This window comes from Schistocerca nitens, chromosome 6 (assembly GCF_023898315.1).
Source record: "Schistocerca nitens isolate TAMUIC-IGC-003100 chromosome 6, iqSchNite1.1, whole genome shotgun sequence".
Taxonomy (NCBI): Eukaryota; Metazoa; Arthropoda; class Insecta; order Orthoptera; family Acrididae; genus Schistocerca; species Schistocerca nitens.
Window position 1 is genome coordinate 131,471,043 of NC_064619.1, and position 23,837 is coordinate 131,494,879.

Sequence of the window (23,837 nt, forward strand, 5' to 3'; positions counted from 1 at the left end):
ATGTTACCTCAGTAATCGCTACCTTCACGATTTGTCAATAATTCCTCGCCTGCGTGCTAAAGGATAGCTTTCGAAGAAATTATTTTGCTCTGCCGCTTTCTGCCTGTGGGCGGTTGTAACTTGTTGAAAACCTGGTGCCGTCATAGGGCATTATTCTTAGTAGTTAAAACAGTGTACAGGTTTTCGTTCTTTGTAAGGTCAAAGTCCTGAATGGCTCTGCAAATTAACTTCTATGAATTTTGATTCAGGTTGTCTTAACGGCAGAATTAACATCAACTGTAGCTGCAATTTATTACGCACTACCGAATTTAAGAAACTTCGAGCCGAATGTTACCTCCATTTGTATTCTACCTTGGAGATCCTGCATTTTACCGTTATGGTGATTTGTTTAAGTGAATTTTACATTAATGTTGGTTTTGTGTGTGCTATGGTAGCTCTTGTCAGCGTGCATTCCGTACTGGTCGTTGTTCCTGGTCGGATCTTGCGCACGAAATTCAGACGCGCAACTGATGTTGAACGCCAGTCGTCAATAGTGTGCTAATTTACGTTTACTGCTTCCAAGCTACTGCATCGTGTAATGATCACCCGATATTTGTTGTGATTTTCTCTATAAGCTGCAGATTCTTTGGTTATTAATCAGATTGCTCAGTTGTGATAGAAACTTTGATGTTAGACAATTTACATTCGAATAGTGTGAAACCTTGTGGCTGCTATAATCTGTTTTACCATATTGAAATTCGTAAAGGAATACAATTTTGCCTGGGTATAAATTCGTTCTGTCACCTGACACCAGGAGTTAAGTTTTTTCTTAATTTTAATTGTGAAGTTAATTCTGTACAGCAGTAATACTGTTTTTATTAAAGTTTTGGGTTGTAAGACTGTTTATCTTGCACACGTTCAAGAATTGTTTGCTTACATGGAGTGGTAATTTTTTAGAATTTTGTTTTAAATTAATTCTGTAACCATGAGTTTACCATCGGTTGTTTATGGCAGTATTATTCTGTAACTGTGTTGTTACCTAGGTTTGCATTTTGGTTTTGTTAAATAAATATCTTTTTTTTCCTATATTCTCAAATTGTGGCTCAGCATTGGACTCCAGCAGACTTGTGCTCTCCTCTCTACCTACTCAGAAGCACTACACACTTAAAATGAATTACTATGGACATGTAAACAAGCACTTATTTGAAAGAAAGTGAAAAAGAGTTAACAATTAAAGTAAAGATTAACCCTCCAGTCCTGGTGCGCAATCCGTCACCAGTGCAGTGTGAACCTTCGAGAATGACAATCATTCGTGTTGGCAAAAAGCCAGAAAAATCATTAAACAAATTTAGGCTGAAGATCCTGAGACTAAATTCAACAAACAATACATCAGCATGCAATACGGTATGGAACTGTTATTCCCACTGAATGCACATACCATACATATGGCATTTGCGACGATGTATGGGATAGTCACTTAGACTATGGTTTTTCTACAAATGTATTGACATCTCTTACCAGCAGCTATTGTAATAACCAAATCTCTTGACAAAGACGAGGGCAAATGTCTTTACACTAAGAATCACTTAAACATACAGCATTCATTTATGCAGGATGCATCTACGAATTTAAAGTACCACCAATTCGACTTCATGTGAGTAGTGACAAGATTATTCCATTCATCAACAATTTACTAATCATAATACAAACCTGGGAGGGACTTGTGGAGTTGATTCACAGAGTCTTAGATAAATTTCAGAAGCATGCAGTGATGGCCATTCTTCAGAAATCGGAGTTGGGATGTGAAACAATAATGCTTCTAGGATATATTTTTCCCGAGGACATGCAGCTTTACTGTATGATTAAATGATGATGGCGTCCTCTTGGGTAAAATATTCCGGAGGTAAAATAGTCCCCCATTCGGATCTCCGGGCGGGGAATACTCAAGAGGACGTCGTTATCAGAAGAAAGAAAACTGGCATTCTACGGATCGGAGCGTGGAATGTCAGATCCCTTAATCGGGCAGGTAGGTTAGAAAATTTAAAAAGGGAAATGGATAGGTTAAAGTTAGATATAGTGGGAATTAGTGAAGTTCGGTGGCAGGAGGAACAAGACTTTTGGTCAGGTGATTACAGGGTTATAAATACAAAATCAAATAGGGGTAATGCAGGAGTAGGTTTAATAATGAATAAAAAAATAGGAGTGCGGGTTAGCTACTACAAACAGCATAGTGAACGCATTATTGTGGCCAAGATAGACACAAAGCCCATGCCTACTACAGTAGTACAAGTTTATATGCCAACTAGCTCTGCAGATGATGAAGAAATTGATGAAACGTATGACGAGATAAAAGAAATTATTCAGGTAGTGAAGGGAGACGAAAATTTAATAGTCATGGGTGACTGGAATTCGTCAGTAGGAAAAGGGAGAGAAGGAAACATAGTAGGTGAATATGGATTGGGGGGAAGAAATGAAAGAGGAAGCCGCCTTGTAGAATTTTGCACAGAGCATAACTTAATCATAGCTAACACTTGGTTCAAGAATCATAAAAGAAGGTTGTATACCTGGAAGAATCCTGGAGATACTAATAGGTATCAGATAGATTATATAATGGTAAGACAGAGATTTAGGAACCAGGTTTTAAATTGTAAGACATTTCCAGGGGCAGATGTGGATTCTGACCACAATCTATTGGTTATGAACTGCAGATTGAAACTGAAGAAACTGCAAAAAGGTGGGAATTTAAGGAGATGGGACCTAGATAAACTGAAAGAACCAAAGGTTGTAGAGAGTTTCAGGGAGAGCATAAGGGAACAATTGACAGGAATGGGGGAAAGAAATACAGTAGAAGAAGAATGGGTAGCTCTGAGGGATGAAGTAGTGAAGGCAGCAGAGGATCAAGTAGGTAAAAAGACGAGGGCTAATAGATATCCTTGGGTAACAGAAGAAATATTGAATTTAATTGATGAAAGGAGAAAATATAAAAATGCAGTAAATGAAGCAGGCAAAAGGGAACACAAACGTCTCAAAAATGAGATCGACAGAAAGTGCAAAATGGCTAAGCAGGGATGGCTAGAGGACAAATGTAAGGATGTAGAGGCTTGTCTCACTAGGGGTAAGATAGATACTGCTTACAGGAAAATTAAAGAGACCTTTGGAGAGAAGAGAACCACTTGTATGAATATCAAGAGCTCAGATGGCAACCCAGTTCTAAGCAAAGAAGGGAAGGCAGAAAGGTGGAAGGACTATATAGAGGGTTTACACAAGGGCGATGTACTTGAGGACAATATTATGGAAATGGAAGAGGATGTAGATGAAGATGAAATGGGAGATAAGATACTGCGTGAAGAGTTTGACAGAGCACTGAAAGACCTGAGTCGAAACAAGGCCCCAGGAGTAGACAACATTCCATTAGAACTACTGATGGCCTTGGGAGAACCAGTCATGACAAAACTCTACCATCTGGTGAGCAAGATGTATGAGACAGGCGAAATACCCACAGACTTCAAGAACAATATAATAATTCCAATCCCAAAGAAATCAGGTGTTGACAGATGTGAAAATTACCGAACTATCAGTTTAATAAGTCACAGCTGCAAAATACTAACGCGAATTCTTTACAGACGAATGGAAAAACTGGTAGAAGCGGACCTCGGGGAAGATCAGTTTGGATTCCGTAGAAATGTTGGAACACGTGAGGCAATACTAATCTTACGACTTATCTTAGAAGAAAGATTAAGAAAAGGCAAAACTACGTTTCTAGCATTTGTAGACTTAGAGAAAGCTTTTGACAACGTTAATTGGAATACTCTCTTTCAAATTCTGAAAGTGGCAGGGGTAAAATACAGGGAGCGAAAGGCTATTTACAATTTGTACAGAAACCAGATGGCAGTTATAAGAGTCGAGGGGCATGAAAGGGAAGCAGTGGTTGGGAAAGGAGTGAGGCAGGGTTGTAGCCTCTCCCCGATGTTATTCAATCTGTATATTGAGCAAGCAGTAAAGGAAACAAAAGAAAAATTCGGAGTAGGTATTAAAATTCATGGAGAAGAAGTAAAAACCTTGAGGTTCGCCGATGACATTGTAATTCTGTCAGAGACAGCAAAAGACTTGCAAGAGCAGTTAAACGGAATGGACATTGTCTTGAAAGGAGGATATAAGATGAACATCAACAAAAGCAAAACGAGGATAATGGAATGTAGTCAAATTAAATCGGGTGATGCTGAGGGGATTAGTTTAGGAAATGAGACACTTAAAGTAGTAAAGGAGTTTTGCTATTTAGGGAGTAAAATAACTGATGATGGTCGAAGTAGAGAGGGTATAAAATGTAGACTGGCAATGGCAAGGAAATCGTTTCTGAAGAAGAGAAATTTGTTAACATCGAGTATAGATTTAAGTGTCAGGAAGTCGTTTCTGAAAGTATTTGTATGGAGTGTAGCCATGTATGGATGTGAAACATGGACGATAACTAGTGTGGACAAGAAGAGAATAGAAGCTTTCGAAATGTGGTGCTACAGAAGAATGCTGAAGATAAGGTGGGTAGATCACGTAACTAATGAGGAGGTATTGAATAGGATTGGGGAGAAGAGAAGTTTGTGGCACAACTTGACTAGAAGAAGGGATCGGTTGGTAGGACATGTATTGAGGCATCAAGGGATCACAAATTTAGCATTGGAGGGCAGCGTGGAGGGTAAAAATCGTAGAGGGAGACCAAGAGATCAATACACTAAGCAGATTCAGAAGGATTTAGGTTGCAGTAGGTACTGGGAGATGAAGAAGCTTGCACAGGATAGAGTAGCATGGAGAGCTGCATCAAACCAGTCTCAGGACTGAAGACCACAACAACAACAACAGGATATATTATTCACCACAACGAATTCTACCTGCTGAGGGTAAAATAAAGACCACAAAGAATTTCCTGATACCACAAACGAGGAAACAGCTGATGGAATTCTTGGGGCTAGCCTAATTCTACTGGCAGTTCGTACCAAACAAGCTGATCAATTGTGAACCTTTATTGAACTTACTGTGGATGTATGTCATCTGGTTCTGATAAGAAGAATGTTAGCTGGCATTTGGAAATAATAAGAAGACATTAATAAATTCTAAATTACTCTACCGTCCTGAAATGTTTCAGGAATTCTGATTGGCTACTGATGGTTGATCAGTTGGGTAGGAAACTTTCTGTTCCCAGTATGTGACATTGGAGGGAAAGCTACCATCTGCACAATAGCTTATGCGAGTCGCCGCCTAACAGATTATGAGAGAGCATACACCAAGATTGAATTGGAGGCTCTAGAAATGGCACAATACTTCAAAATGTCTCGCTAATACTTAGCTGGGAACCACATAAAAATTTACTGCAATGGTCAGGTGTTAAGCTTTCTCTTAAACTGTAAATTATCGTGCACCAGATTGGTCAGGTGGTTTCTGACATTTGAAAAGCGCTATTTTGAAATTAAATAAGTAACGGGGGGAAAGATATTGTAGTAGACGTGTTGCCATGTTTTCTGGAAGGTTTATGAATAAGCAGGAATGTGAAGAGCAGACTGCCAAATTCCAAAATTTTAATAACGCAGGAAGATACGTATAGGTGCTACTACTTAGACCTGTGTAGGAGTTTGGGCACCTCCAAGAAGGGAATCTCATGGAGAGAAAGGTAAAAAGGCGACACTTAAGTAACGCAAGAGACAAACTATGTTTTATGTAGTGCACAAAAATGTGTGTCTGCATTCCAGTTGATAGTCAACACGGTTTAATTTAATAAACGCACAATGCTTGGGATTTCTTTGCTGCTACCTAACGTGTACCAGAAATTAATGAATACTACCATTTTCCGCCCTTGTGAAGGAAGGTGCAACAGATCATAGCCAAATGCCTCCTTCTGCCGAAGGGAAAGGCTTCTGATCACGAAAGAGAAGATACATTCAGTCATTACTGAGAAGCCACTGCAAGTAACTGCAACAGATGTCCGTGGACCTCTTCCAAGGTGGGCACTGATGACTGTACAGTTGAGCGCCCCACAAGCCAATCATCATCATCATCTTGGAAGGTCACAGGCAGAAGCCAAATAAGTTGTAGCTATGTGTATATTTTAAAAGCACACAGCCGGCCGGGGTGGCCCTGCAGTTCTAGGCACTTTAGTCTGGAACCGAGCGACCGCTACGGTCGCAGGTTCGAATCCTGCCTCGGGCATGGGTGTGTTTGATGTCCTTAAGTTAGTTAGGTTTAAGTAGTTCTAAGTTCTAAGGGACTGATGACCTCAGATGTTAAGTCCCATAGTGCTCAGAGCCATTTTTAAAAGCACAAAAGCTGTATGAATCGAACAGTGCCACTGGCACACCGATTATCCGTAGGTTAATGAATGAGTATACTGGTACTAGGCAATCCTGTGGCTCTTCCGTCTAACAACAGACGAAATTTCACCAGTGTACATTGGAGAGAATTCCTGGAGGTCCAAGAGCTATTTCAAATGGAAGCCAACCCAAATCCAAGAGTTTTCAGTGAGTTCATTTGAACCTACTGATCCAAAACACACACTGAGGCGACTGATTATTTAACAATGCTCAAAAAAACATTCATTCATCTAACCCATACGACAGGGCAGTGTACCCCAAATGAACACTTATTTACTCAGACAGAAAAGAAAGAACGGGTAAATTAAACAAAATTACCGAAAGGCGAGACAGGCACTAATAATACCAAGGGAAAGGGCTGAAGAGAGAGAAAGGCGCTTTGATGCAAAATTATGAAGGGTGCAGCAATTTATGATAGGGAAAAAATATTAATTTGTAATCCACCAAAATCTTCAACTTTAAAACAAAGAAATAAAAAATGGCATATAGTGCATGTGCATTCAGGGACACATAATATTAGTGACAATCTGCACGAAGGTGCTTAACTGTTGAATTAGCATGGGATGCAGAATATAAAAGGACTGTTCACCCACCAGGCTCTGAATATTTCACTTAGTACTCACAGTGTGTAGAGATAAACCATTGTGTCCATGAGTACACGTGCTTATCGATGTACGTGTTTAGTGTCTGTAGGGAAGGCAGTAGCATGTAAATGAAAATAATTTGTGTCTCTAAGTAATTAAGTATTTTCTATGCATTCATATTAGCACGTACTTAACGTAGATGGTTAAATGTAATGAAAGGATGGAAAAATCGTGCTAAGAAGGAAACATAAGCGATAGACAAGAGAGACTCACAGGTTCATATCGATATTGTGACTATCTAAAGAGACTACGGGTTGAAATGACAAGAAGACAACAGTGGGAATCGACTAGTGTGTAGAACTTCATTTGGACTGCAAAATGTTATTCATTAGAATAATTATGATTAAGGCTTAGTCAATAATGATTACTTACTATTTCAATTACAGTGTTAGTCTGCAGTACAATATAAAATATAAAATAGTTCATTAACTGAAAGACAACCAACAAACGGTTTGTACACAGATATGACATTTCACAAATAACAATGGAAGTGTGAGGCATTTATACACAACTGGACACAGTTGAAACAAAGGTCAAGCTGTTCAAGTTGATACAGTTATGACATAATCAAGATTAACGCAATCTCTGAATTGTGAGAAATCTTTCCAGATCCTCTAATTCAAGCTAGATTTCTAGTCCGAGTTCAGAGTCAACCTGAGAATTTCCAGTTTACAACATTCAATTAATTCCTCGCGACAAATAGTTTACTGAACTTAATGCAATTGACTTGATTGTCCATGTCTGTACATTTATGAAACAAAAACTTTACAGGTTAGGGTAGTGTCCTCGACAGTAAGGAGCAGAGGTACTGACACGATTTTTCAGTTTTCTAATTATCATATTTCTGTTATATGATTAATTTTTTTTTATAGAATAGTCCGTGATCTTGCAGAGGTGCTTCTACAATGGCCTGGAAACGTCACATGGCAGACAATCGCATAGACGCAGATACACTGATTGATAATATGGGCAAGAGAGAGTGAGACTGTAGAGGCATGCATGACTGAAGTGATGTTATAAAAAGGGCTATAGGAGAAAGAAACTGAAGTTGTGCAAACAAGGTACTGACCAAATATCACAACGTCAGATTGTAGGAAGTGAATTCTTAGCGTGTGACCCTCTATATGCACTGTGGAGGTATTCCCAGGAATGCTCGCGGGGACATGACAGCTAAGCCGGCCTCTGTGGCCGAGCGGTTCTAGGCGCTTCAGTCTCGAACAGCACTTCTGCGGTCGCCAGTTCGAATCCTGCCTCGGGAATGGATGTGTGTGATGTCCTTAGGTTAGTTAGGTTTAAGTAGTTCTAAGTCCAGGGGACTTATGACCTCAGATGTAGAGTCCCATAGTGTTTACAGTCACTTAATTTGGAGACATGTGCTGGTCCGTGAAAAACAGCGTCTCTTCATACCGCAGTTGTAACCACCAACGGACACAGGCTGCGCAGCTCCAAGAGCCAACAGTTCAGCTCGCGGCAGAGAGCATTATTTGTGTAGAGAAGTATGCATCAGCAGATGTAGGACTACACTAACCACAAGATTAAAAGGGCAATGAGAACCACAGAGATTCTCCAAGAATGCTCGCAGCTTTCGTAAGTAGTAAACACTCACAAAATGAACAGTGTTTGTGAACCCACGAAGAAGATAAAAATTCCTTATAATCACTAACCTCTAACATCTATGACTCCAAAGCCTAAAGTTCTTGTTATAAATGAGGGCAAGTGAAATGTTTCATTCTAATTTCTGTTTTTCTTTTCCTCAGGAAACTTAATCCATTGGTTGTTGCTCACTATGTTTTGTTTCATTTTTTCATGTCCTTGGCCATCCGGCATGGATTGACGAGTCAAACAGCTCCTTCAATTCTGACATCTCCTAAGATATACATACAAGACATACCCCTGGCTGAACCACTCACCAACTGCCCCATCTGACAACCCCAAGAAGCTAATGATCAAGACCGATAAAAACAATGTGTTTGTTGAACAGATAATTTTGTAACAAATGACAGTCGTGGAAACTACATAACCACAAAACGATATAATGGAAAATTTTCTTCATTCAATTGAGTAAGAAACTGTAACACACAAATGTGCAAACATTGATGTCACCAAGGTATGAATATTTAATAGTATCTAAACTTTCTGCATGGTGTCTGTTTGTTCTATATCGTGTCTCCCTACCACTTTTGCACAACGACGCTCTGAGCGTGTTTTTTAGGGAATTGACTAGTTTGAACCTGGGACCTGTTACTGGTAAGGAGACGTCAGATCACACGACATGTAGAATTCAGAAGAGTTCAGTGAGACAAGCGATGATATAACCAAATACTTAATGATTTCAGCGTCAGCTCCACTGCACTCCCTGTAAAAGAATCTTAATACTAACTAAATTTAGTGGAAGGGGTTCGAGGCTTTCCTATTTTTAGTTAGCTGGTATTGATAAAAGGAAATGTTTTAATACAGGGTGATAAAAACCAACTGCGTTCAACAAAAATGTGAACGAATATTCCCTGAATGGGTTTCCAAGTTCTACAATGGACCTAAGGATGACCTATGCCATATCACATCTATAATCTAGGTTTAAATTAAGTTTCACAAAAGAGAAAACTATCAAAATGGTCTACAGTGACCCCCAGTTATCTTTAATTACTATTCTAACTTGTCGTAAATTACAGTGGCTGATGTAGCTTCTCAATAACTATATAACAGAAAAATCATCGCGTTTCAGATTTTTATTTCAAGTGCAAATGTGAACATCATGAGCTTTAATTGACGATCGACACTAGTATTACGCAAAAAAGGGGTGTAACAGATGAGACTTCTGCAGTTCTGAGTGAAGCTTTATGTGCTGTTATGCGGCATCGTGTGCGTTCATTACCTTGTCGGTGTATGTCAGGGGGCGGCGGGCAGCACAGCTCCGCTCACCTCGCCGTCTCGGAAGGAACTCCTGTCCTAACTTCTCCTTACTACCAATTAGCGAAGTTGGTTTAAAAAAACTAACTGGCTGTGTTTTCATCTGACCAATCAGGGTCTCAATGTTAATCTTAAGCTCCGCCTACAAAAATTCTGTCTATCCAATGAGTAACGTTATACTTTTCGTGGTGGGGCAATATTTTTTAAAGTTTGCAACGTAACAGAGACGCGAAAAAGTCTCATGCTAAAACTTGCAGCTGGTATGGTCCTTTTAGCGTTATCGTAACATCTATACTGTTCTTTTGGAGGGCTCTATCTTTTAACATGGGCTGGGGGGTGGTCCTAACGTAACAGAGACGCGAAAAAATCTCACGCTAGAAGTTGCGGGTGGTGTAGCCCTTTTTGTGTTATCGTAAGATCTATACTGTTCTTCTGGAGGGCTCTAGCTTTTAACATGGGCTGGGGGGTGGTTGTAACATAACAGAGGCGCGAAAAAGTCTCACGCTAAAACTTGCGGGTGGTGCGGTCCTAGTGGTTAGCTGGCGAAGTGGATGTCCGTCCCTTATCGTCGGGCCTTCTCGCTTAACACGGTTCTGCTCTCAGCTTCTGTTCTCGTTTCTCCCCTCGGAACTGTGTCTGTCTCACAGTGGGAAGGTATGACATGCATTTAGGCATTCTTGTGTTAGTCTGTGGTATTCCATTAGCTCACTCGTTACTCGTTTTACTTTGGTTAATTTAATGTCACGATTTATTCGGAGCTATGTGACATACTACAGGATTTGCTTATCATGTCAGGGTTTTCATGGAAGGTGTTGGATTTGTCTGACACCTTACATATCACCACCCTTCGAACTTAATTTTTGCACTGAATTTAGGCAATGATTGAATCGTTGTCTAAGTTAGTCAAAGATTATTGCTTTATCTAAATTTTGTTGCCTACTGTTCAGCCATGTTATTCTGGTTCTATGCTAGTTTGTATTACTAATTTATAATTTTATATTCTTCCACATTAAAAATGACAAGAGAAGAATATTTTTATGCTATTATTAATTTTCAATTATTTTCTTTCTTTATTTAAATGTGATATTTTTTTAAGAAGTTTGTTATCGAAAGTGAGGAGTCTTTCACATCGATTTTCTGAGAAATATTGTTTTTTTATGAGTGTACTAATTAAGTAAAATCTATTCCTAACACATTTTCTAAATATCAGGTACAAGTAAAATGTTTTTGTTTCTAGACACTCATTTCAACATTGTTAAACTAACAAATAAGAATTATTTCCAAGAATTGCTTTGACATAGAAATATACATACACAAGTATTGGGATATTATCCTAACAAATGGTACAAATGTTAAAAAAAGGGAAAATATCCAACAAGATAATTTTTTATTCTTTGTTTTTATAAGGAGAAAATAAGTAAAATATAGTTTTAGTGTTTATTATGCCTTACTTTTGTTCTTTATCTACTGTCCATTTCAGAACTAATGACTTATTTTTATCGATAGTCTATTTTTTACTTAAGTCCATAGTCAATGACTGTTATTTTGTAGTTTATTAGCTGTCTGGTGTGCTTAACATATTTAGTTATTCACACGTTTCTTTTGCACAATTCCTACATCACATAATTTGATTTCACACATTCACACAATCCTATGAATGTTTAAGGATGAGGTTGGTGAATGTTTTTGCATGAAGGTGATGGACTTGAGTGAGATGGATGTGGGCAAGTATTTGATGTACAGCTTCATTCTTTGTTCCTTGTTGGCTTTGCAAGTGTGTGTTGCTGTTGTGGAGGTCCCATAATGGAATGGAGCTGTGAGTGCAGAATCTCGTGGTTTACTGGCTTTGTATGCGTGAAAGTCATCGTTATGTGTCGCTGAAAGTGGTCGTTTTTCGTTGTAATACTTCGCAGACAACTAGTTTACAATAGGATAGGGATTTGTGAAGGTATGTCGTCTTTTCTTCACCCATCTTCTCTCTTGGTCTCAATATTGTGAATCATCAACTTCCGTTCTACCTGCTTTTTCTCTGCTTCTGATTCTTGGTTCTTCTCTGGGCAGGATATGGAAATATTTATTGATAACTAGTCGCTTTGAAGTTCTCCTCTTGGTAACAGTTTGATAAATTGTTTGGGCATGTCATTTCTACTTTGTGGACGTTTTCTTCAGTTTCGTGCATTAGCGTGCTGTATAATAGCGGTAATGTGACTTTTACACATATTTTTTGCCAGTGGTGGCTTGCCCAAGCGGTCTTCTCGTCGGGCAGTTTTTTGCTCGCTCCGCTGAGTGGGGGTGCTCGGAGACCTTTCTGGTGGTCGGCGTTCGGCGTCCCATCTCTGCAGGGCTCCGCTACTGTGCGGGTCCGTGTTCCGTCCCAGCAGGGTTCCGCCTAGCGGTCAAATTTATTGCCCACTTCAGTTTCAAGGATCTTCTGTTGGTCTCGCTGTCCTTTCCCTTCTCTCGACGCTTCTGCCTTGTAGGAATCGGTTATTGCTAATTACGTCCTTTTCTTTCTTGATACTTCTCGCATTGCAACTTGTGGGTCGTTGCATCTCGTCCTTGCTGGAGTTTTTACAATGGTTCTTACAAAAAGTTTTACTTATAGTCATTTAACATATGTCTAGTACCTGCATTATTTTGCGCCTTTTTAAAAAGCTTTACAAATTTCGGCGCCCTTTCCATGTTACAATTCTAAGATATTCTGAGTCTTAACTTATACAAGAAACCTCAAATTCGTTTTTTTATTTTTGTGTAGTGTCATGGTGTATAGCATTTTAGTATTTCATGCTGTTAGACTATCTACGCTTTATCCCTTCACCTTAATCTATGGTACTATTGGTGTTATTATTGAAATTACTTTCTTTTTCCCACCTTCCTCTCTCTTCATTCTTCTTTCTCCTGACGATCTTTTCTGCAACATAATCTTGAAATATTGTGCTGATTATTTACCAGTAATAATATTAATCTTCAAACATGTACTGAAAGTGTTTAATAATGTCAGTCTTAGGTAAAAATACCTCAGCTTTATCTCGTAAAATACCCTCTAATTCTCTGTTACTGTGTTCCGAAATACCTTGAACTTCTTGCAATTTTTCGTCGATTTCTTTATGGACTTCTAACATGAGTTGAGGCGATTCCCCCTTTTGTGCATACCATTCTAATTCTTCATCCTCTTTATCTCGCATCATTCTTAATTGTTTGTTTATGACTGGTATTTCTTCTAATTTTAGCTTTTGCTCAAAGAGAAGTGTGACATTCCCAAATGTTACGCTACCTTTCCCCATATCTATTATCGCTCGTTTCTCATTTAAAAAATCTGCACCTATAATCAAATCTACAGTTAGTTTAGGTATAATCACGAAGTTGTCTTCGGTCTTTTGACCTTGGCACGAAAGAGTTAACCTAGTTTGTCTCGTAACTTCTGCAGGATTGTTTCTAATAGGACTTCTTACTTTAATTTTATGTGTTTTCAGAACTGGCAATTCCTCATTGGCATTACACTGCATGAATAAATTTTCTGTGCTCGCAGTCAGTTCACTTCCGCTATCAATTACAATATTGACTGGGATATGCTTTACCATGGCCTTCACAATTGGTTGAATTTGAAAGGGTTGGTTCAGTTCTTCTTCTTCTTGCATCAACGAATCCTCCACTGAATCATACATGAGTCTTTTTAGGAATTTCTCTTGTGAATTCGAACTTTCTGTAGGATAAGCTTCGACTGCTACTTCTCTCTCTCTTTTATTTCCTCTTCTCTATTTCTTCCTTCATTTATGCTTTCTTCAACATCCCCTACTTTTTCCTCATCCTCGTCTATCTTCTCCTTCTTCGTCGCTACTTCCACATAATCGCATCTAAATGCTCTAATTGTCGCTTCATAGCTTCCTTCATTACATACATTGGGTTGTGTACCCACTCGTAACTTATTTTCAACTTCTGTCGACTGCGCATTATCCTCATAGAATTCGCTTTCCCTGGTTTCCATCTCAAATAGCTCTGCAATACTCATTACTTCGTCCTTTCCTCCTACATTCGTTGTGCATGCCTCTGGTAATTCATCTTCCTCGTCAGTATTCTCCCAATTAATTTCGTCCCAACACGATATTGTTATTTTCTTGTCTTCGTTTTCATCTGGTCCCTGCGGATTTGTTTCTTCCTTCTTCTCTTCTCGTGATAAGATTTTTACTTCTCTGTTCAAGGTGCTGCAGTTGTCCTGGGTCGGTGCGTCATTCTCTTTGGCATGGGCGCTTAGCTGTCAATTCGAACGTTTATCGGGGTTTGGTGGTCTTACCTCCACCTCTTCTATCTGCATTCTCTTTTCTTGTTCAGCTTGTTGATAGTGGTTTCTTTGTTGATAATTTGTCGGTCTATTGGTTCTCCAGTACCCGTTGCAGTTGTCGTTATTCCCTCTGTAATTGTTGGTGCCATTCCTGGGTGAATTATAGTTATTGCCATATTCTCTTCTAAATCCATAACCGGTTCTTTGTTGAAATCTATTGTCGTTTCTTGGTGCGAAGTTATCACATGGTTCGTAATTATTGTTTCTTCGTAGTGTGTCTTGTGGATTCCACTGCTTTTTGCTTTCGTTTTCACGTGCACTTCGTCTTTTTCTTGCGTCATCTTCCGAAAATATGAACTCTAGTTCCCTTAGAATACCTTTAAATGCTTCGACGTCATTGCCTCCGCGACCTACTAATGATTGCTGGTATTTCAATGGTAGCTTCATCGCGCATAATTTAATCAACTCTCCGTCACTGTAGGGTACATCTAAGCATTGATTTTTCTTTACCATTAATTCGAAAAATTTCACGTGTCTCTTCTCTCCTGAATTTTCAAAATATGGTTTCTGTAATAATTCGTACTTCACTCTGTTCTGTGCTTCGCTGGACCAATATCGTGAGAGAAACTTCTCTCTGAATTCTTCGTACGATCGGCATGTCGCTGCAACATTCTGCATGGTTTCTGCGACTGTTCCTGACATGTGTGCACATATAAAGTCTAATTTGTGTGCTAGCGTCCAGTGTTCTGGTAATCCTAGTTGGAATTGATCAATAAAGATTCGTGGATGTGTTTCCTTCTCGAAAGTGTTGAAATCTTCTGACTGTGAGGAAATGATCGTTGTCGTACTTTGTCATAGTTCCATATGAAAAAAATGGCTCTGAGCACTATGGGACTCAACTGCTGAGGTAATTAGTCCCCTAGAACTTAGAACTAGTTAAACCTAACTAACCTAAGGACATCATAAACATCCATGCCCGAGGCAGGATTCGAACCTGGGACCGTAGCGGTCTTGCGGTTCCAGATCCATATGAAATTCGCGATTCTTCGACACTTTTGTTTCTGATCATTTCTGCCGTCGTTGTTTCCGGTTGTGGTAGATCCACTGGATATTGTCCACTGTGACTTCCGCCTACCATTGCGTAGTATCGTTGGAGTGGTACGCAATAATTTTCTTTCATCGGTTGTGAACGTGTAGCTGAATGCATTGCACTGTACTCTTCGCGACCTGGCTTTCCATTGTCTGGTATTGGTTCGGTATCTTGTCTGGCTAACCTTGCTGCTTCATTGCACGAGCAAAACTGTCTTGAAACATACATTTCTGGTTCCGCATGTTTTTGTGATGACATTTGTTCATCAAGAATTTCGAAACGTGTTTGTTGCTGTGCAGGCTGTCTGATTTCACGTATGTTACTTTCCGCCTATGATTGGAATCGCAAGTGTGTAATATCTTCGTTAATTGCTTGTTTTTCCGGTGCTGTTACAGATACGGATGTGGTTGCAGACTCTGTGCTTGTTCGATCCTGTTCACTACGCTCTTCAATGGTTTGCAACAGCTCTGTTCGCAATTTCTGAAACTGGCGCTTCGTTTGCGCTTCTATTTTGACTATGCGGTTATCATATCTTTTCAGCGCTGCTTTCGTGATACGTTTGTGTAACACACTGTTTTCAACAATTTCACACGCTGTACCTGCTGCTTGTCTAGTAATTTCGTTTATCTGTTTCTCTAGTTTCTTGACTTCTCCCTGGGTGATGTTACGTAAAGTTTTGATCTCGTCCTGAATGTCATTACGTAATGTTTGTACGTCCACCTGTACCTTATAATGTCTGTTCTCAATTGATTGTGACCTGTTATTAAGTTTCCTATCACCTCTCGAGATTCTTTTGCCTCGTCTTCAATATGACTTAGGTGTAACTGAATTTTTTTGTTTTGTTCTTTAATCTCACGCATTTGTCTCGTGATTTCTGCATTTTGGTTCGTTTTTCTGCATTCTGAATTTTAATTTGGTTCGCAATTTCTTTATTTTGTCTTGTCATGGTTTCCGTCATTAATTGTAATAATTCTGCCAGATTGCTGGGTCCTATTGCGTTTTCTTCTGACGTCCTACGCACTGTGTTTTCGCCCAAGTTGGTTTGCAACCGATTGCATTGAACTGAGCGGTGACACGTTTCTGCTCGAATTCCTTGTACTCTGTGGTGAGGGAGATCTGATTACTTGTACTATGGGTTCTACGTATTCAAGACGCAAGTTAGAATCCTCATCGCCTGTCTCTCTACTTTCCTGCTCCTCTGTCATATGCTGACCTAGGTTTTCTGTGCCTTGACGTACATTATCCTCGTTATGGTGCGTTATATGTCCTATTTCTCGCGATACTGCATCGTCTGTTGTACTGTCCTCTATTCTCTGTCCGTTTTCATGCTGGGTCTCTACCTAAATTCGGTCAAGGTCTCGATCTGCCGTTGCTAATCTTTCCGAATCCCTTATTTTCTGTTTTAAAAGCAATTCACGCGCCCTACTTCGCGTCAACATGCGCTCATACGATCTCACGCGTTTCATAAACTTTTTGTTCACACTACTTGACACTACCAAGACTGACAATCCATTCACTTACTTGTTGGGTCAGAACAGACTTGTCAACGATGTATCCGCCACCTGTACGCTTGCATTGGAGAGAAAACTTAATTCTAACAATATTAAAATTCATAACTTAATTAGGCTATTGTTTCTGCCAGACTCACTTTCTATTGAATACTTTTACTATCTATAGCTGCAGCTACTGTTTTCGGCTATGTATAACTTTAGAAAAAAAAATTTTTACTACGAAAATTTTTCAACAGGATATTTTTCTGTCCTAGTTAGGCATGTGGTCGACCTTCAATCATGGTATTTTACCATCCTGGCAGGGTCGCCATTTGCTAAACATTCTGCGTGGTGTCTGTGTGTTCTATATCGTGTCTCCCTACCACTTTCGCGCAACGACACTCTGAGCATGTTTTTTAGGGAATTGACTAGTTTGAACCTGGGACCTGTTGCTGGTAAGGAGACGTCAGACCACACATGACATGTAGAATTCAGAAGAGTTCAGTGAAACTAGCGATGATATAACCAAATACTTAATGATTTCAGCATCAGCTCCACTGCACTCCCTGTAAAAGAATCTTAATACTAACTAAATTTAGTGGAAGGGGTTCAAGGCATTCCTATTTTTAGTTGGCTGGTAAAATAACGTCGAAAAAGCAGTTAAGTTTACCATTGGAAATTTTATTCTACTCACAAAACATTGTTTATAAATTACACTATTGATAAAAGGAAATGTTTTAATACAGGATGGTAAAAACCAACTGCGTTCAACAAAAATGTGAATGAATAGACCCTGAATGGGTTTCCAAGTTCTACAATAGATCGAAGGATGACCTATGCCATATCACATCTATAATCTAGGTTTAAATTAAGTTTCACAAAAGAGAAAACTATCAAAATGGTCTACAGTGACCCTCAATTATCTTTAATTGCTTATCTAACTTGTCATAAATTACAGTGCCTGATGTGGCTTCTCAATAACTATATAACAAAAAAATCATCGCGTTTCAGATTTTTATTTCAAGTGGCAGATGTGAACACCATGAGCTTTAATTGACGATCGACACTAGTATTACGCAAAAAGGGGTGTAACAGATGAGACTTCTGCAGTTCTGAGTGAAGCTTTATGCGCTGTTATGCGGCATCGTGTGCGTTCATTACCTTGTCGGTGTTCGTCAGAGGGCGGCGGGCAGCACAGCTCCGCTCACCTCGCCGTCTCGGAAGGAACTCCTGTCCTAACTTCTCCTTACTACTATTTACCGAAGTTGGTTCTTACTACCATTTACCGAAGTTGGTTTAAAAAAACTATCTGGCTGTGTTTTCATCTGACCAATCAGGGTCTCAATGTTATCCTTAAGCTCCGCCTACAAAAATTCTGTCTATCCAATGAGAAACGCTATACTTTTCGTGGTGGGGCAATGTTTTTTAAAGTTTGCAACGTAACAGAGACGCGAAAAAGTCTCACGCTAAAACTTGCAGCTGGTATGGTCCTTTTAGCGTTATCGTAACATCTATACTGTTCTTTTGGAGGGCTCTATCTTTTAACATGGGCTGGGGGGTGGTCCTAACGTAACAGAGACGCGAAAAAGTCTCACGCTAAAACTTGCGGGTGGTGCGGTCCTAGCGGTTAGCTGGCGACGTGGGTGTCCGTCCCTTATCGTAGGGCCTTCTCGCTTAACAAGGTTCTGCTCTCGGCTTCTGTTCTCGTTTCTCCCCTCATCTGTCTCACAGTGGGAAGGTATGACATGCATTTAGGCATTCTTGTGTTATTCTGTGGTATTCCATTAGCTCACTCGTTACTCGTATTACTTTGGTTAATTTAATGTCACGATTTATTCGGAGCTATGTGATATACTACAGGATTTGCTTATCATGTCAGGGTTTTCATGGAAGGTGTTGGATTTGCCTGACACCTTACAAGTATACCTTGCACTATCCCAAATTTCCTTTGGATGAAGTGTAGTCTCAATGTAAACAGAAATTCATATGTGCTTTATCAACGAATTGAAAATATTCTCTAAAGGAAAACCATCCAATGGTAAGTAAATATCTGATGAGGCTGCAATTATTATCTTTTTTTTCTTTTTTTTTGGGGGGGGGGGATTTCCACGAAACCACGTCCAAATGAAAAGGCGTAGATAGTTAATGTACACCTGACAAAACTATACCAACCTCATGCGTGGCCAAGAAACCGTGAGAACACTAAATCTGTATTTCGTTATATGAAATTAAAAATTAATCAGAATCCAACGTTAAAGAACAAATGATGAAAATCACAGACTAACAAAAGAAATATCTACCATAGTAATCAACTTTTGTAAAAAGTAGTTTAATTGTTTAAAACAAAATTCATGCGAAATTGCATTAAAAATTTATCACTATTAATGTAATGATTATTATAAACGAAAAAAATTCTGTATCGATTACAGCCCGTATTACAAAATTTCTGTAGGTAATCCGAACTAACAAACGTTGAAGGAACGATTTAATTTGTGAAAGCGAGTGGATTCGAATGATCAGTGCTTTTTCGTAACGTCATCACCACTGTGGAGTATATACTGTAACATTTCTGAGCACATACTTTGAGGAGGAGTTGCCTTATCTCTGCCTTGAAAGCCAGAGATCCAAAGCTACTGTTTAGTGTTCTTTCCCGCCATGTACATCCACTCGCTGACTTCATAAAATTACAAAATGAGTTAACATACATAGAAAAGATTCACTTTGACTAGAGCATTCGAACATTTGACGAACTGTCAGTGATACTTTGTCTGCCTTGATAAGGTATGAGCATTGCGTTGTTACAAGACAATAAAATAACTGAAGTGAATGGTAGATGTTCGTGTACATAATTTAAACCCTGATATTCTTCAGATTAATAAACAAGTAAAGAGTTCTATTTTGATAATATATAAAAGAGAAATGGTACTTCACGGTACAGTGTGTTTGTTGTATAATTCTGTCTAGCGATGTTTACTTTTGAGGGGCATGAATTATCATTTTCTTTACGCAACGTAGAACCTGCATTTTTGATTTGAAATCTGATCCAAAGATAAACATTAATTTCAATTGGTAGTAAAATCAGGTTCATTGAACAATATTTACACCAGATGGAGCGAATATTCTGTTTTATGTTTACGCATACTCATCCTATAGAGTTCCAAGCACAGAGACGCTACTACAATACAGAGTCAAAGCAAAAAATATCGTTTAGGGCTAGCGCTAGGATGCAGAAGTGCCGCAACAAGACGTGGCGTGGACTCAAGTAATGTCTGAGGTTGTGCCGGGGGGAATCGACACCATTAAGCCTAAAGGGCTGTCTATAAATCCGTAAGAGTACTAGGGAGTGGAGATCTCTTCAGAAAGGCACGATGCATGGCATCCCAAATTTGCTCAATAATATTCATATCTGGGGAGCTTGGTGGCCAACGGAAGTGTTTAAACTCAGAGGAGTGTTCCTGGAGCCACTCTGTAGCAACTCTGAACGTATGGGGTGTCGCATTGTCCTGCTGGAATTGCCCAAGTTCTTCGGAATGCACAGTGGAGATGAATGAATGCAAGTGATCAGACAGGATACTTTCGTACGTATCACCTGACAGAGCTGAATCTTGACGTATCAGGGATCCCATATCACTCCAACTGCATACGCCCCACACCATTACAGGGTCCATGGCTTCATGAGGTTGTCTCCATACCAGTACACGTCCATCCACTCGATAAAATCTGAAACGAGACTCGTCCGATCAGACAACATGTTTCCTGTCATCAACAGTCCAATGTCGGTATTCACGGGCCCAGGCGAGGCGTAAAGCTTTGTGTTGTGCAGTCATCGGGCGTACATGAGTGAGTCTTCGGCTCCGACAGTCCATATCGTTGATGATTTTCTTGAATAGTTCGCACGCTGCCTCTTGTTGATGGTCCAACTTTGAAATCTGCAGCAGTTTGCGGAAGGGTTCCATTTCTGAGGTATTCTGGGTGTTTTGTGAGTTTTCTCCAAGTGGCTGAATCAACTAGAAGGCGTGAAGTGTTCCAAAAACAGGTAAGAGACTTTACTTTTAAAGTTTACTGGTTATTCAAACGTGAGGTAGATTCAGGCGAACCAGTAGGCGAGATTGCCATTTTGCAGGAACGCACTGCAGTGGGCTCTGACGCTATTGGTGTACGAATTGTCAAACGAATTGTGCATGAAGCCAGGCTGCCTCAGCAAGCAGGTGGATGTGTCTAATTTCGGTCTCCAGGTAAGAAACATAGCGTGCCGAAGTTGGTAACAGGAACCGACGACTTCGAGCCAGATGTTTTACGTCGGAAGGTTTTCGTATTTTATGAAAGAGGAGAGTTTTTCACAGCAGCCACTGCTCACTGTTGCTCCTGGGTTTGAAGGAAGTGAAGGAAGTGCAAGGTCAATCCAAAGAATAATGGAGAACGTTGGATTTAAATATGTAAAATCTAATGAAGAACGGAAGTTTTTAATGGAGCGAAGTGATATTGCAGCTGCTAGGATGAAGTCAAATCAAAAGGAACGTCGACTGTGTTACTTGGACGGGATTGGGTAAATCAATATCAAACCAAAAATATTATTTGCCAAACAAGAGAGGGCAAGACGACTTGAAAGGTTCCAGTGAGGAAAGGAGGGCGTCTTATAATATGTCAAGCCCGTTCTGCTGCTACCCGATTTGTGCCTCAATGTAAATTCGTATTCCGATCAAATCTGAAAACTAACTCTGGGTACCATTCTGAAATGAATGAGGAAACATTTCGAGAATGAATTAAGAATCAGGTGTTGCCTTATTTCCGTCCAGGGTGTTTATTGGTATGGACAATGGAAGCTATTGCTAGATTATTCTTGACAGATCTCCGCATATGAAACACAAACAGGAGTAGAGCAGTTGGAGATAGTTAAGATTGAAATACGAAATTGATTTAATAGCTCTGCAGCATGGCTACAGGTTCATACGAGTATCTTCTTGCCATTGCCATTAAAACTCAACAGAACCGGCGTGGACAAAGGTGAAGAGATATGTGCCAAATAAAACTATTACGTTGAACCAACACTGACAGACTGATCCATGGAGCAACAGAGGAAATCACTGTTGCTGACTGGAAAGTGTGTGTGCCCTTACACTGAGAAACTCCTAGAAGTTTGCCGGAAATAAGTTGTTAGAGATGAAATAATGGATCTGTTAATTATCAATTTGGCACCACATCCACCGACTCCAGTTCTGGACGCAGTGACAGTGAAACATCTGAATAAAGAGCTGTGTGAATGAAATGTAAATATAAATTTTAATTTTCACGCGACATGTACCTTCCCGTCAAGCTGTCTGTGGCGTAGAAAGGAGTTCAGACCATAATCTCTTTTGTAATTGAAATTGTATTTTACTTATCTCGCTGTTCTCATTACAATGCAACATAGTTTAAAATGCTGTTCATTCTGCTGTGGATTAAAATATCCTTTAGCAGAATAACAGCATTTTAAACTGACAGGATCCTGATTCTTTCGTCGTTTCGTTAACAGAGTAGGAGGCAACAGAAGGTTAATCCGTTTTTTAATGTGAAATTCATTATGGAATCCATTCTGTAGGGCGACAGTCTGTATCGCTGGTTTATTGTCATGTCATTATGGCTGGGAAAGATTGAATACACATTCCATTCTGTAACGTGTACCTCATACTTATTTTGCAAGCATAGTAAATCTATCATGAAACAGATTGCAGCGCACAATGAACCAGACCGTAGCGAGGTAGGTTAAGCTTCCGCTGTTGCAGCTGTCACCAAAGTAGTTACTGTCTATGCTCTTTCATCCGAGTTGATAATGCAGCATTACTCGTGAGTTGGACAGCCTGAGGCCACTAACACCGTAGCCGACTATAGTGCCGCTTTATTAATCTTCGCTGGGTCATAACAGTATACGAAAAATTCCAAAAATTTCAAGCAGACAAGCGGCTTAGTGCAGACTGCCACAAAGGAATCAAACCTGCTTTCTTCGTATGATTGTCAGGCATCCTAAGCGGTTATTCACAGTCACACAGGCTAAGCGAAGCATCTGCAACTCTTTATGTGAACACGGACGCTCAGACACGCATAAAACAATACAAATGTAAGAAGTTACTAGATTTTTATGTTGCATATTTGAGATGAATAACATAATCGCATAATATTCGAATACAGCACAAGTAGCACCGCTGGACACAGTCAGGTCGATTAAATATCCAGGATTAACTTACAAAGTGACACGAAATGAAACGACGAGGTAAGGACAGTCGTAGGGAACGTGAATTTTCTTGAGTCAGCAGTCTTCTGACGCTTTAATGCGGTCCGCCGCGAATTCCTCTCCTGTGCCATCCTTTTCATTTCAGAGTAGCACTTACTACGTACATCCCCCAATTATTTGCTGTATCTCTTACTTCTCCTACAATTTTTACACCCTGTAGCTTCCTTTAGTGACATAGAAGTTATTCCTTGTTGCCTTAACAGCTGTCCTATTGTCCTGTCGCTTCTTCTTTTCAGTGATTTCCACATACTACTTTCATCGTCATTTATGTGGAGCACCTCCTCATTTGTTACCTTATCAGTTCTCTTAATTTTCAACACTCTCCTGTAGCATTATACTTTAAAAGCTTCAATTCTCTTCTGTTACAGTTTTCCCACAGGCCATGTTTCACAACCATACAAGGAGTAATTGGGTAAGGAAGACTTCAGGGCATTCTGTTGGTGCAGGTTGCCTACATCAGAGACAAGCATACATTCAGGAGCAAACCTGTTTTTCTGCTCCACATCTGCCCTCAACTTACTGTCCTCTTTTCATTGCCAGGTCCTTAGCCTATTGTTCTACACTGATTTTGATATAAAATTAATATGCAAATTAATTGCATTGTGACAGCTAATTGATTTATGACCACTTATTGACACACTAAGCGAATTATGAACCTCTGAGGTTAATTTATGATCCCCTGGGGATAATTGTCCCTCCTGAGAAACCCCCCACCCTCCCACTCCTCCTTCCTCACACCTCTGGGAACTTCCCTTGCCGATACAAACACAATTTTGATATGAAATTAATAGACTAATTATTTAAATAGATCAATTAATTTACTCCTA